This window comes from Physeter macrocephalus, chromosome 4 (genome assembly GCF_002837175.3).
Source record: "Physeter macrocephalus isolate SW-GA chromosome 4, ASM283717v5, whole genome shotgun sequence".
Classification (NCBI taxonomy): Eukaryota; Metazoa; Chordata; class Mammalia; order Artiodactyla; family Physeteridae; genus Physeter; species Physeter macrocephalus.
This window is the reverse complement of record NC_041217.1, coordinates 39,103,277-39,111,984: the sequence shown is the minus strand read 5'-3', so window position 1 is coordinate 39,111,984 and position 8,708 is coordinate 39,103,277. Positions and strand designations below refer to the sequence as shown.

At 47.0% G+C, this 8,708-nt stretch overlaps 1 protein-coding gene and 1 pseudogene across 5 annotated transcripts in view; one reads left to right on the top strand and one right to left on the bottom strand.

Moving 5' to 3' along the window:
- RAB7B (RAB7B, member RAS oncogene family) overlaps nt 1–8,491 on the bottom strand; it is a 26,825-nt gene extending 18,334 nt beyond the window's left edge. For 3 of the 5 annotated variants that reach the window (XM_007114020.4, XM_055084121.1, XM_024133849.3), the window contains exon 1: nt 7,770–7,979. The gene's annotated coding sequence lies outside the window, so the exon portion shown is untranslated. Of the gene's footprint in view, nt 1–7,769; nt 7,980–8,193; nt 8,353–8,472 lie in introns of those variants that run through there. The other 2 variants (XM_055084123.1, XM_055084122.1) reach the window with 2 other exon arrangements.
- On the top strand, nt 5,466–5,622 carry LOC102992412 (60S ribosomal protein L39-like; annotated as a pseudogene).
- Nucleotides 8,492–8,708: the final 217 nt, after the last annotated feature.

The following is an 8,708-nucleotide window of genomic DNA, read 5'->3' as shown; positions in this document are numbered from 1 at the left end:
TAACATATCAATATTTACATAATGGTTATACACAATTTGCAGTATCTGTACTACCAAGCAATAAAGTGTGGCAATTACACAAAACAGAAAATTGGGGGAATAAAAATTCCAATTTTTCAAATCCCAGAAAGAGAATTCATTGAAGTTAAGAATTACTTGGCAATGACCAAAAAAAAAAAAAAAAAAAAAAAAAAAAGAGGCGGATGACTCAGCAACCCTTACACACCCACCTCCTCACTTCCCCTGGGGGTCTCCCTGAGGCTGGAAGGATGGTGGCCCCGCCCTGTAGGACAGACACACCTCTTACCTTTCAGCTCTACCAACCCCCCGCGGAGCACCAAGGCTGCACTGGACTGAACAGAGGCCGCGCAGACAGCCTCTGTTCCAAGCCTGGAACCAGGGATGGAGGGCGGTGCGGGAAGAGGAGATGGGGGTGGGACAAGGGGTCCATTGTTAGGACTGCTGAGAGGCTTTGGATGGAAGAGAGGCCTTCCTTCAGCCTGAGGTGTTGCTGCATTGGCAGAATCAAAAGGCTCTTCTCTAATGCAGCTGGTGGGGGTGTAACTGGTACATGTTTCTGGAAAGATGCTTGGCAGCAAGTATTGAGAGCCTTAAAAATGTCCCTGCCCTCCACTTCTAGGAATTTGTCCTAAAAAAATAATCTGAAACGCAGGCAAAGACTCTTGTTCAAGAATGTTCTTTCCCAACGTCATTTATAAACATCCAACAATAAAGAAGTGGTTAAAAAAATCATGGCACACAATGAACTGTTAAGCAGTCATTAAAATGGAGTTTGTGAGCATATTATAATAACGTGGGAAAATGCTTATGCCATAGGATCTAAATGAAAAACAGCAGACACTAAACTGTATCTACCATACCGCCTCCCCAAGTATTGAAATGAATTCCTACTTGCATGGAGAAAGATCTAGAAAGAAATATATAAAAAACGTAAGTGGTTAATTCTGGGTGATAGGAAACTATGATTTTAATTTTGTTCTCTATACTTTTTAGTATGTTCCAATTTTTTTTAACAACAAACATGTCAAACATGTATTGTTCCTAAAAGAGAAAAATACTTGTATGTATGTTTCATACATATAAATTATGTATGTATATATATTGTGATTATTAACAAGATAAAGCAAAACTGTCTCAGGGAATTATGCTTAACTGGCTCTTTGGTTCTACCCTTATGTGCACACACATATATACTATTCCCAACTCCTGGGTCTTCTGACCTTGGAGGCTGTAGATGTATTGAGTTAACCTTGATCTGACTCTGCCTGGTTGAGGTAGCAAAAGTTGGCCAGCTTGAACTTGCCTGGTACTGGGAAAAAGCTCTCAATTGGATGTCCTGAGGTTTTGGTTCTGGGTCTCACTTTGCCACTGTGTGACCTTGGGCCAGTTACTTCCCCGCTTTGTGTCTTGGCTTTCCAACTAGAGGATGAGCCATCTGGGCCCCAAAGACCCAAGGCCCCTTCTGGTTGAAAAATGCTTTATCTACTGGAGTGTAACTCACTGGGCCATGAGAGCCTTGCCCAGGGCAAAAGACAAAGCAAATAGGAGCGCACTCCAGGGAGTCATCAGGGGAGAAAGGAAAGGGGTGAGTGATTATAGCAGAGAGAAAATGTAAAGTGCCCTGACAGAGGCCCCAAGAAACTGCCGTGAGAATTCAGGGCTGGGGGAGAAGCTGCCAATCCAACTGGGCCCTGAGGAAATGACACATGTAATTGGGGGTGATATTTCCGAGGAGGAAATGAAATATCAAAGCTGTGGGAACAGGGGAGTGGAGAAGGTGGATGGCTTGCTTCAGGGAAGGGTGAGGCGAAGAGTGTGGAGAGAGAAAAGCCTAGAAAGGAAGCAAGATTAAGATGGGTCATGAATACAGACCAAGGATTCTGTCAATCATTTATTCATTCGTCAAACATTTCCCACGCTTCAGACAGGCAGAGGAAGAGAATTCAAAGTATTAACAGGGGCTGGTATTTTGTAATGGGTGTCACCACCCACAAGGAAACCAGCCAAGGGAGAAGTGACTCAGAAGCTTCTGAAAGGTATGTGTCTCTAAGCATCAGTTACCACTCGGGAAGGGGAGCAAGGGTGAGCTCTTTCCGAAAGGCTTTGGCACAACCCGCTAACTTAGCCTCAAAAGCCAATAGAGTGCCCTGGAAAGGGAGTCAGAACAAAAGGGAGGCAGGGGAAGTGGGAAGGGAACCAGCATTGGCTGAGCACCTGCAGGGGCTGCTCTGTAGGGCTTAGGAAATCATGAGCTATGAGATGAGTACAACGGGGGCTCAGAGAAGCCAAGTCACTCATAACTCATCTAAGGCCCCACAGGTAGTATATGGATGAGCTAATGTGTGAATCAAAGGCCAGAGAAGGCTGCTCTGTGCCATGTTGCCCCCGACATCCTGAGTCTGAACCGTAGAATCTGTGTGCACAGGATCTAGGGCACTGGGCTCAGGTTTGGTGAACCCCCACAAAACCCTGGTAGAGTTGTAGGGGATGGAGAGAGAGGCAGCCAAAGTGACAAGAGCCACAGTGGAAGCCAAGGGAATGGGCTGCTGAACAGGAGCTGTCGTGTGTGGACTGACCACAGGGGTCAAAAGAGCATCCTGAGGCAGAGGGGAGCAGATTCACACGTTGCCATGCGGAGTTGTCAATGCTCACACTATAAGCTAAGGTTTACTCCCCTGGTGGTGGTGTAGAACACTTTACAAATATGCAAATAAACGTATCATCGGGAGGTTAATAAATGACTACATTGTTATACTACATTTGACACACATAGTACATTATTATAATGCATTTATGGCACAAATTAAGGGCTCAAGAAACGTTAGCACACAGAAATATCTTGTGGGATTGATACTACTCTTATCTCTGTTTTACCACTGAAGAAACAGATGTTTAGAGAAGTTAAGTATGTAGTTCATCTCTAAAAGCACGGTCTGTAAGTGGCAGAACTGAGACTTGAATACAGGCCTGACTCAAGAGATCACACTCTTGGCTGCTAGGTCCCACTGACTGCCTTCTGTGAAACTAGAATGAGGATCACACACCCTGCCACTTGGTGCCCCTGTCGGAGAGTCTGGGGGGCTGGATGGTTTGGGTTTGACATGGTGCAGGAGAACTGGTGTGCGTATGAAGGGAAAGCTGGGGTTGAGGGCAGGGTAGGTGGAAAGTGTATGTGTATAACAGAGGATCAATATCCACTATGTGTAAAGCACTCTACAGACAATCAAAGACAACACAGAACATAAAAGCAGGCAAAGAATACGAATAAGTAACCAGTAGAGCTCTTATCAATGATAAGTAGTAAGCTTTGGGAGATACTTAAACTTACTAATTTTTAAGGACATGCAAAGTTTAAAAATACCACCTTTTTACCCACCAGAGTGGCAAAAATTAAAAAGATTGATGATAATATTTAGTGTTGACAAGTGGGTGGGGGAAAACTCTTGTTTACTGCTGATAGACCATGAATTGGCACTGTCTTTTTTGGAGGGCAGTTTGACAGTATCAAAATTTAATATGCATATAACCTAGATTCTAATTCTAGGAGTCTATCCAACAGAAATACACATATGCTCAAACATACATTTTTACAAAGTTAATTGCTGAAGAACATTGTAACCTAAATGTCCATCAATAAAAGACTCTTGGCATAAATTATGATCCATACATACTCTGAAATACTAGACAGTTTTTAAATGAGTGAAGTAATGAAGTGGAAAAATATGACAATTTAAGTGAAAAAAAAATCACTGAACATTTTGTATAGTATGATCCCAATTGTATAGAAACAATAACCCTATGTGTGTGACTATATGTTTAATATTATATTTATGCTTGTCCTGCAATACATAGAAAGCTATGGGTACATACATACTAAATGATTAATAGGAGGTGGGGAAAGGTAGATTAGAGGCAAGGAGCTATTGTTTTATTTTATATATGTCTTGTGTTAAAATTTGTTACACAAGTCTAAGTTGTTATTGTAATTAAAAATATCAAATAGGGCTTCCTTGGTGGCGCAGTGGTTAAGAATCTGCCTGCCAATGCAGGGGACACGGGTTTGATTACTGGTCCGGGAATATCCCACATGCCACGGAGCAACTAAGCCCGTGCACCACAACTACTGAAGCCCACGCGCCTAGAGCCCGTGCTCCGCAACAAGAGAGGCCACTGCAATGAGAGGTCCGTGCACCGCAACGAAGAGTAAACCCCACTCGCCGCAACTAGAGAAAGCCCGCGTGCAGCAACGAAGACCCAACGCAGCCATAAATAAATAAATAAATAAATAAATTTTTTAAAAAATAAAAAAAGCCTGGTGAGGACTTTTCAGTGTATGTGGCATGAAGTCCAGTTTCCTGGCTTAAATTCCTGGAATTCCTCACTATGTCTAAATACATATATATATATATCAAATAAAGACAACATTTCTTTATAAAGAGCAGGTGGAAGGATGGCCGCCCAAAGTCATCTGAGTGTGACTTCCTGACAGGACAAGTCACTTCTGTGTCTGGGGCAGGAGAGAGAGGCCTCCTGGGACTCCGGAGTGATCCTGAGTTTTGGAGTCAGAGTTTTCATCCCACCTCCATATATTTGTGACCTTGGGAGAGTTTCTTAACCTTGGTGAGTCTGTTCCCTTGTGGGTAAAATAGACATCGCTCATGACTGTAGCTGATTCTGCAGTGTGGCATGTGTCATGTTCTTAGAGCAAATTGGAAAGACCTGGTTAAATGGTTAAACACGGTGGGGGGCAGATACCTGGTTTGTAGTGCTTGCCACTTTCTGCGGTTACTCGCACCGTGGCTGATTTCAAGCTACCAGTGTGGATCATTCTCCAGTTCACTACAGAAGGACCCCAAAGTTCATCTAGTCCAACCTCCCACCCAGTGCTTGAACGGTTAAACACGGTGGGGGGCAGATACCTGATTTGCAGTGCTTGCCACTTTCTGTGGTGTTACTCCTACCGTGGCTGATTTCAAGCTACCAGTGTGGATCATTCTCCAGTTCACTACAGAAGGACCCCAAAGTTCATCTAGTCCAACCTCCCACCCAGTGCTTGAGCCACCTGCACCATATTCATGGAAAGATGGCCAGATTTGCCCCACAGAACTTGCCTCCACTAGGGGTGGATTTCTCCTGGAAGCCACAGAAAGAATGCTCAGTTCCTCTGCTACATGCCAGCCCTCCTGAGATTTAAAGTCTTGGAGTTTTACTTGAGTCTTTTCTTCTCCAGATTCTTATAACTCACCTCAGCCTTTACTCTGAGCCCCCTTCACCCACCACTGCCCTAGTCCTTCCTCTGGACGAGCCCTCAAAGTCTGCTGCCATGCAGATTCCCCAACACCCCGCCAGAAGGGCAGGGATTTGCTGAGGCTGCTATTTACAATAGCCTGTCTCTCTCTTCCTTTCTCCACCACCTTGGTGTGTGTGGTTGACTGTTCCTTGCCATGCCTTCTCACAAGACATTCAGGATCAAGCAGTTCCTGGCCAGGAAACAAAAGCAGAATTGTCCCACTTTCCCAATGGATTTGCATGAAAACTGGTCATAAAATCAGGTACAACTCCAAGAGGAGACATTGGAGAAGAGCCAAGCTGGGTCTGTAAGGAATCACACACGTTTCAGTGGCTGAAAACATCACCGCTGTCTGGACAGCAGGACATGTTGTATTGGGAAAAATGATTTTTCTCTTTGTTTCTATGCTTCTGCACTAGCAGGTTGGTTCAGTAGTAAATATGTGAGCCCTTTTGTTCGAAAAATAAAATAAAATAAAACAGCCTGGTCGTTGGTCCCAGGATAACTAGCAGCAAGAGGGTGACCAGGACTACGTCACTGGCAATGGAGGGTGGCTTGAGGGTAGACACTGGATGGGCTCACCAGGGAACCGCATGCGGATTTCAGACTGTGTCTGAAGGTCCTTCTTGTATCCTTTGGGCTCTGTCCTTGGCTGGGCTTTGGCAATGTCTGTCCTTTTAAGCCTCCTTCCTCCCACTCAGCTGACTCAGATACTTTAAACCAGTGCGTCCTCCTAGAGGCCAGACTGAGTCATCACCCTCCACTGTTAAATAACAGTGAAAAGCAGGTTTGCAATGCAGGGCCCCCCTTCAGCCAGCTCAGGTCTGAACAGAGCAGAGTCTGCCGGGGACTGTTCTCCACTGCACGTGGCTAACTCTTCTCCCCATCTTGCCTGGCAGGGCTTCTAAGCCCTAGCCTTGCCCATCTGCCAAAGCTCAGTGTAGCTCAGTGCCCAGGGAGTGAGAAAGATGGAGCTGATGCCTCCCCAGTGCCCCCACCCCATGCAACACATTTTTTTTTAAAGTCAGTCTTCTAAGAACTCTTGGACCTGCTCTGCTTTTACCTTCCCACTTTGCTTCTCTCTCTCTCTCCCCTCCTGGCCCCAACCGGGACCCAGATACAACCTTCCGCCTAAAAGAGGTGTTGGGTGAGGTGTCATTTCTGCTGACAGGGAGGAGGGATGAGAGGGGCAGCTGAGAGTTCTGAAGCAGGCAAAGCCTCCCCCTCCTCATACCATCTTACCCCACGTCACTGCCTCCCCTCTCTGCTCCCGCGCTTTGGAAAATGACAAATGTATCCACCCTAAAACACAAATGGGATTTACAATCTTGAAGTAAGTTTGCCTTTGAAAAGAGGCTATCGGGGAGCATAAGTCTTTATTGCCTCTAAGGAAGGCTTACAAGTCCGCCTCACCCTCCCCAATCCTAGCAGGTTTAGACCTGCTCTCTCCAGGAAGTGTACCCACAGCCCTGGTTTCAGGAGGCTTAGCACTCCTGTTCTTTAAGTTCTTTGGGGGTATTAGTTCTATTTCCGCAAGTAGACTGTCAGTGCCCAGAGGGCAGGACAATGCCTCACACCTCTCAGTATCCCTCCAAAGAGTCTGACCCACGCCGGGAATACTGAGTCTTCAATAAATAGTCATCTATCCGTCCATCCATCCATTGCCATCCATCCATCCATCCATCCATTTTTCTGTCCATCCATCCATCCATTCATCTGTCCATCCGTCCATCAATCTATGCATCCATCCAGCACATGTACTGCATGCCTACCACACACTATGTAGGTCTGAGGATATAGGTAAGTTACTATCTCCATGTGACCTGTGGTGGGGGATTGATCTGTAGGTCCAAAGACATTATTTGTATTAATATACAACGCTAGCAACTATAGGACACTTTGCAGTTAAAAAAAATGCCATCCTAGCCCAGTGGATTTCAGAGTCAGGAGCAACTAGTTTGTGGCAAGCTGACTAAAATCCGGTCCTGTCCACCGCTGTTCATTGGCTTCCCAAGCATCACAGAGCTGTGCTGAGAGGCATATTTACAGTTTAGAACAAGAGGGACGCTTTCCTACTCCAGGGGTTGGGGTTGCCCCTTCCCCGATGAGACCCTTGGGTTGACACGGTTCCATCCCAGAAGGAGCCCTGTCAAAGTGGCGAGGACACTCTGGGTGCTAGCAGGACACAGCCCTGCTGAAGGGCTCCGGTCTCTGGCTGGCCCTTCTCTGACTGTGCCGGCAGCTGCATCGCTTTGCTGCTGACAGCCGGCCGTGCAGAGCCCCGAGCCGGGCCCCAACTCCCCTGGCTGGGCAGGCAGTCCTTTCTGCCTTGGCTGGCTGCCACCCCCTGGGAGTTAACTCAGGCGTGGGTGTTCTTTGGGCTGAATCTAAACCCTGCAGCTGACAGATTCTAAGCCTCCCTTGCCTCCACTCCTCCCCGCACCCAAAACCCAAATACCTCTGGGGCTGCTGGAATAGACAGGAACCGAGAAAAGCCTCCAGGGCCCTTTCAGCCTCTGACGGCAGGCGGGGGTTCTCTCTGAGTCGGGGGTCTCCTCTCAGAGCAGCAGTCTCAGCCGGGTCAGAGGAGAAAGGCTTTGGGAGTAAAAAAGAGTTTGTTGAGGCTAAGCCACTTCCTTCTGAGTTTTCCTCCTCTCCCTCTCATGCACAAACTTGGGAAGGTTGCAAAAGAGGCTGGGCTGGGGTGACCTCAGCCGTGTGGGTGGAGGGTGTGGGAGGATGGGAAAGCCAGGCTTCAGAGCTGACTGGATTTGGGGCCCCTTGAGAATTTAGTTTACAGGGACTCTGGTCCTGGGGGGAGTGAGGCATAGGAGGCATGAGGGTGGGCCCTTGTGGGTCGGAGGGTCTGCAAGGTAACGTACCAGTGTGTGGGCACCATAAAAAGCCTCTGGCTGCTTTTAGGAACTTCTGCCTCTGTTGCTGGAAGCCGCCCAGTAAAGGGGCCCTTTTGTTGGTTGAATTATCAGACTCACACGTGTAGTAGAGTCCCTCCTGCCATCAGCCTGGTTGGGAGAGGTTTTAGGCCTCACGCCTTGCCCTCACTTTACTACGGCACACACACACCACGTGTCCACACACACACACACACACACACACACACACACACACACACAGGCACACACACACACACAGAACCAGACCTGTGAGATGGGAGGCAAGTCCTGACATCTCCCTGTGCCTACAGGAAGTTAAAATGTTAGTGTGAGGCAGATTTGAGCTGCCTGGAACTATGCCTTGGGTAACTATGGGTGGCAGATTAAATGGGAATAAAGTGAGTTTAGACACGCCCAGATGGATCCCTTTAAGGGTTATGATACATTTGATTGGCCCCTGCATTCCCACAGTCCTCCTGAGATAGGGTTTTTCCTCCTTGGAG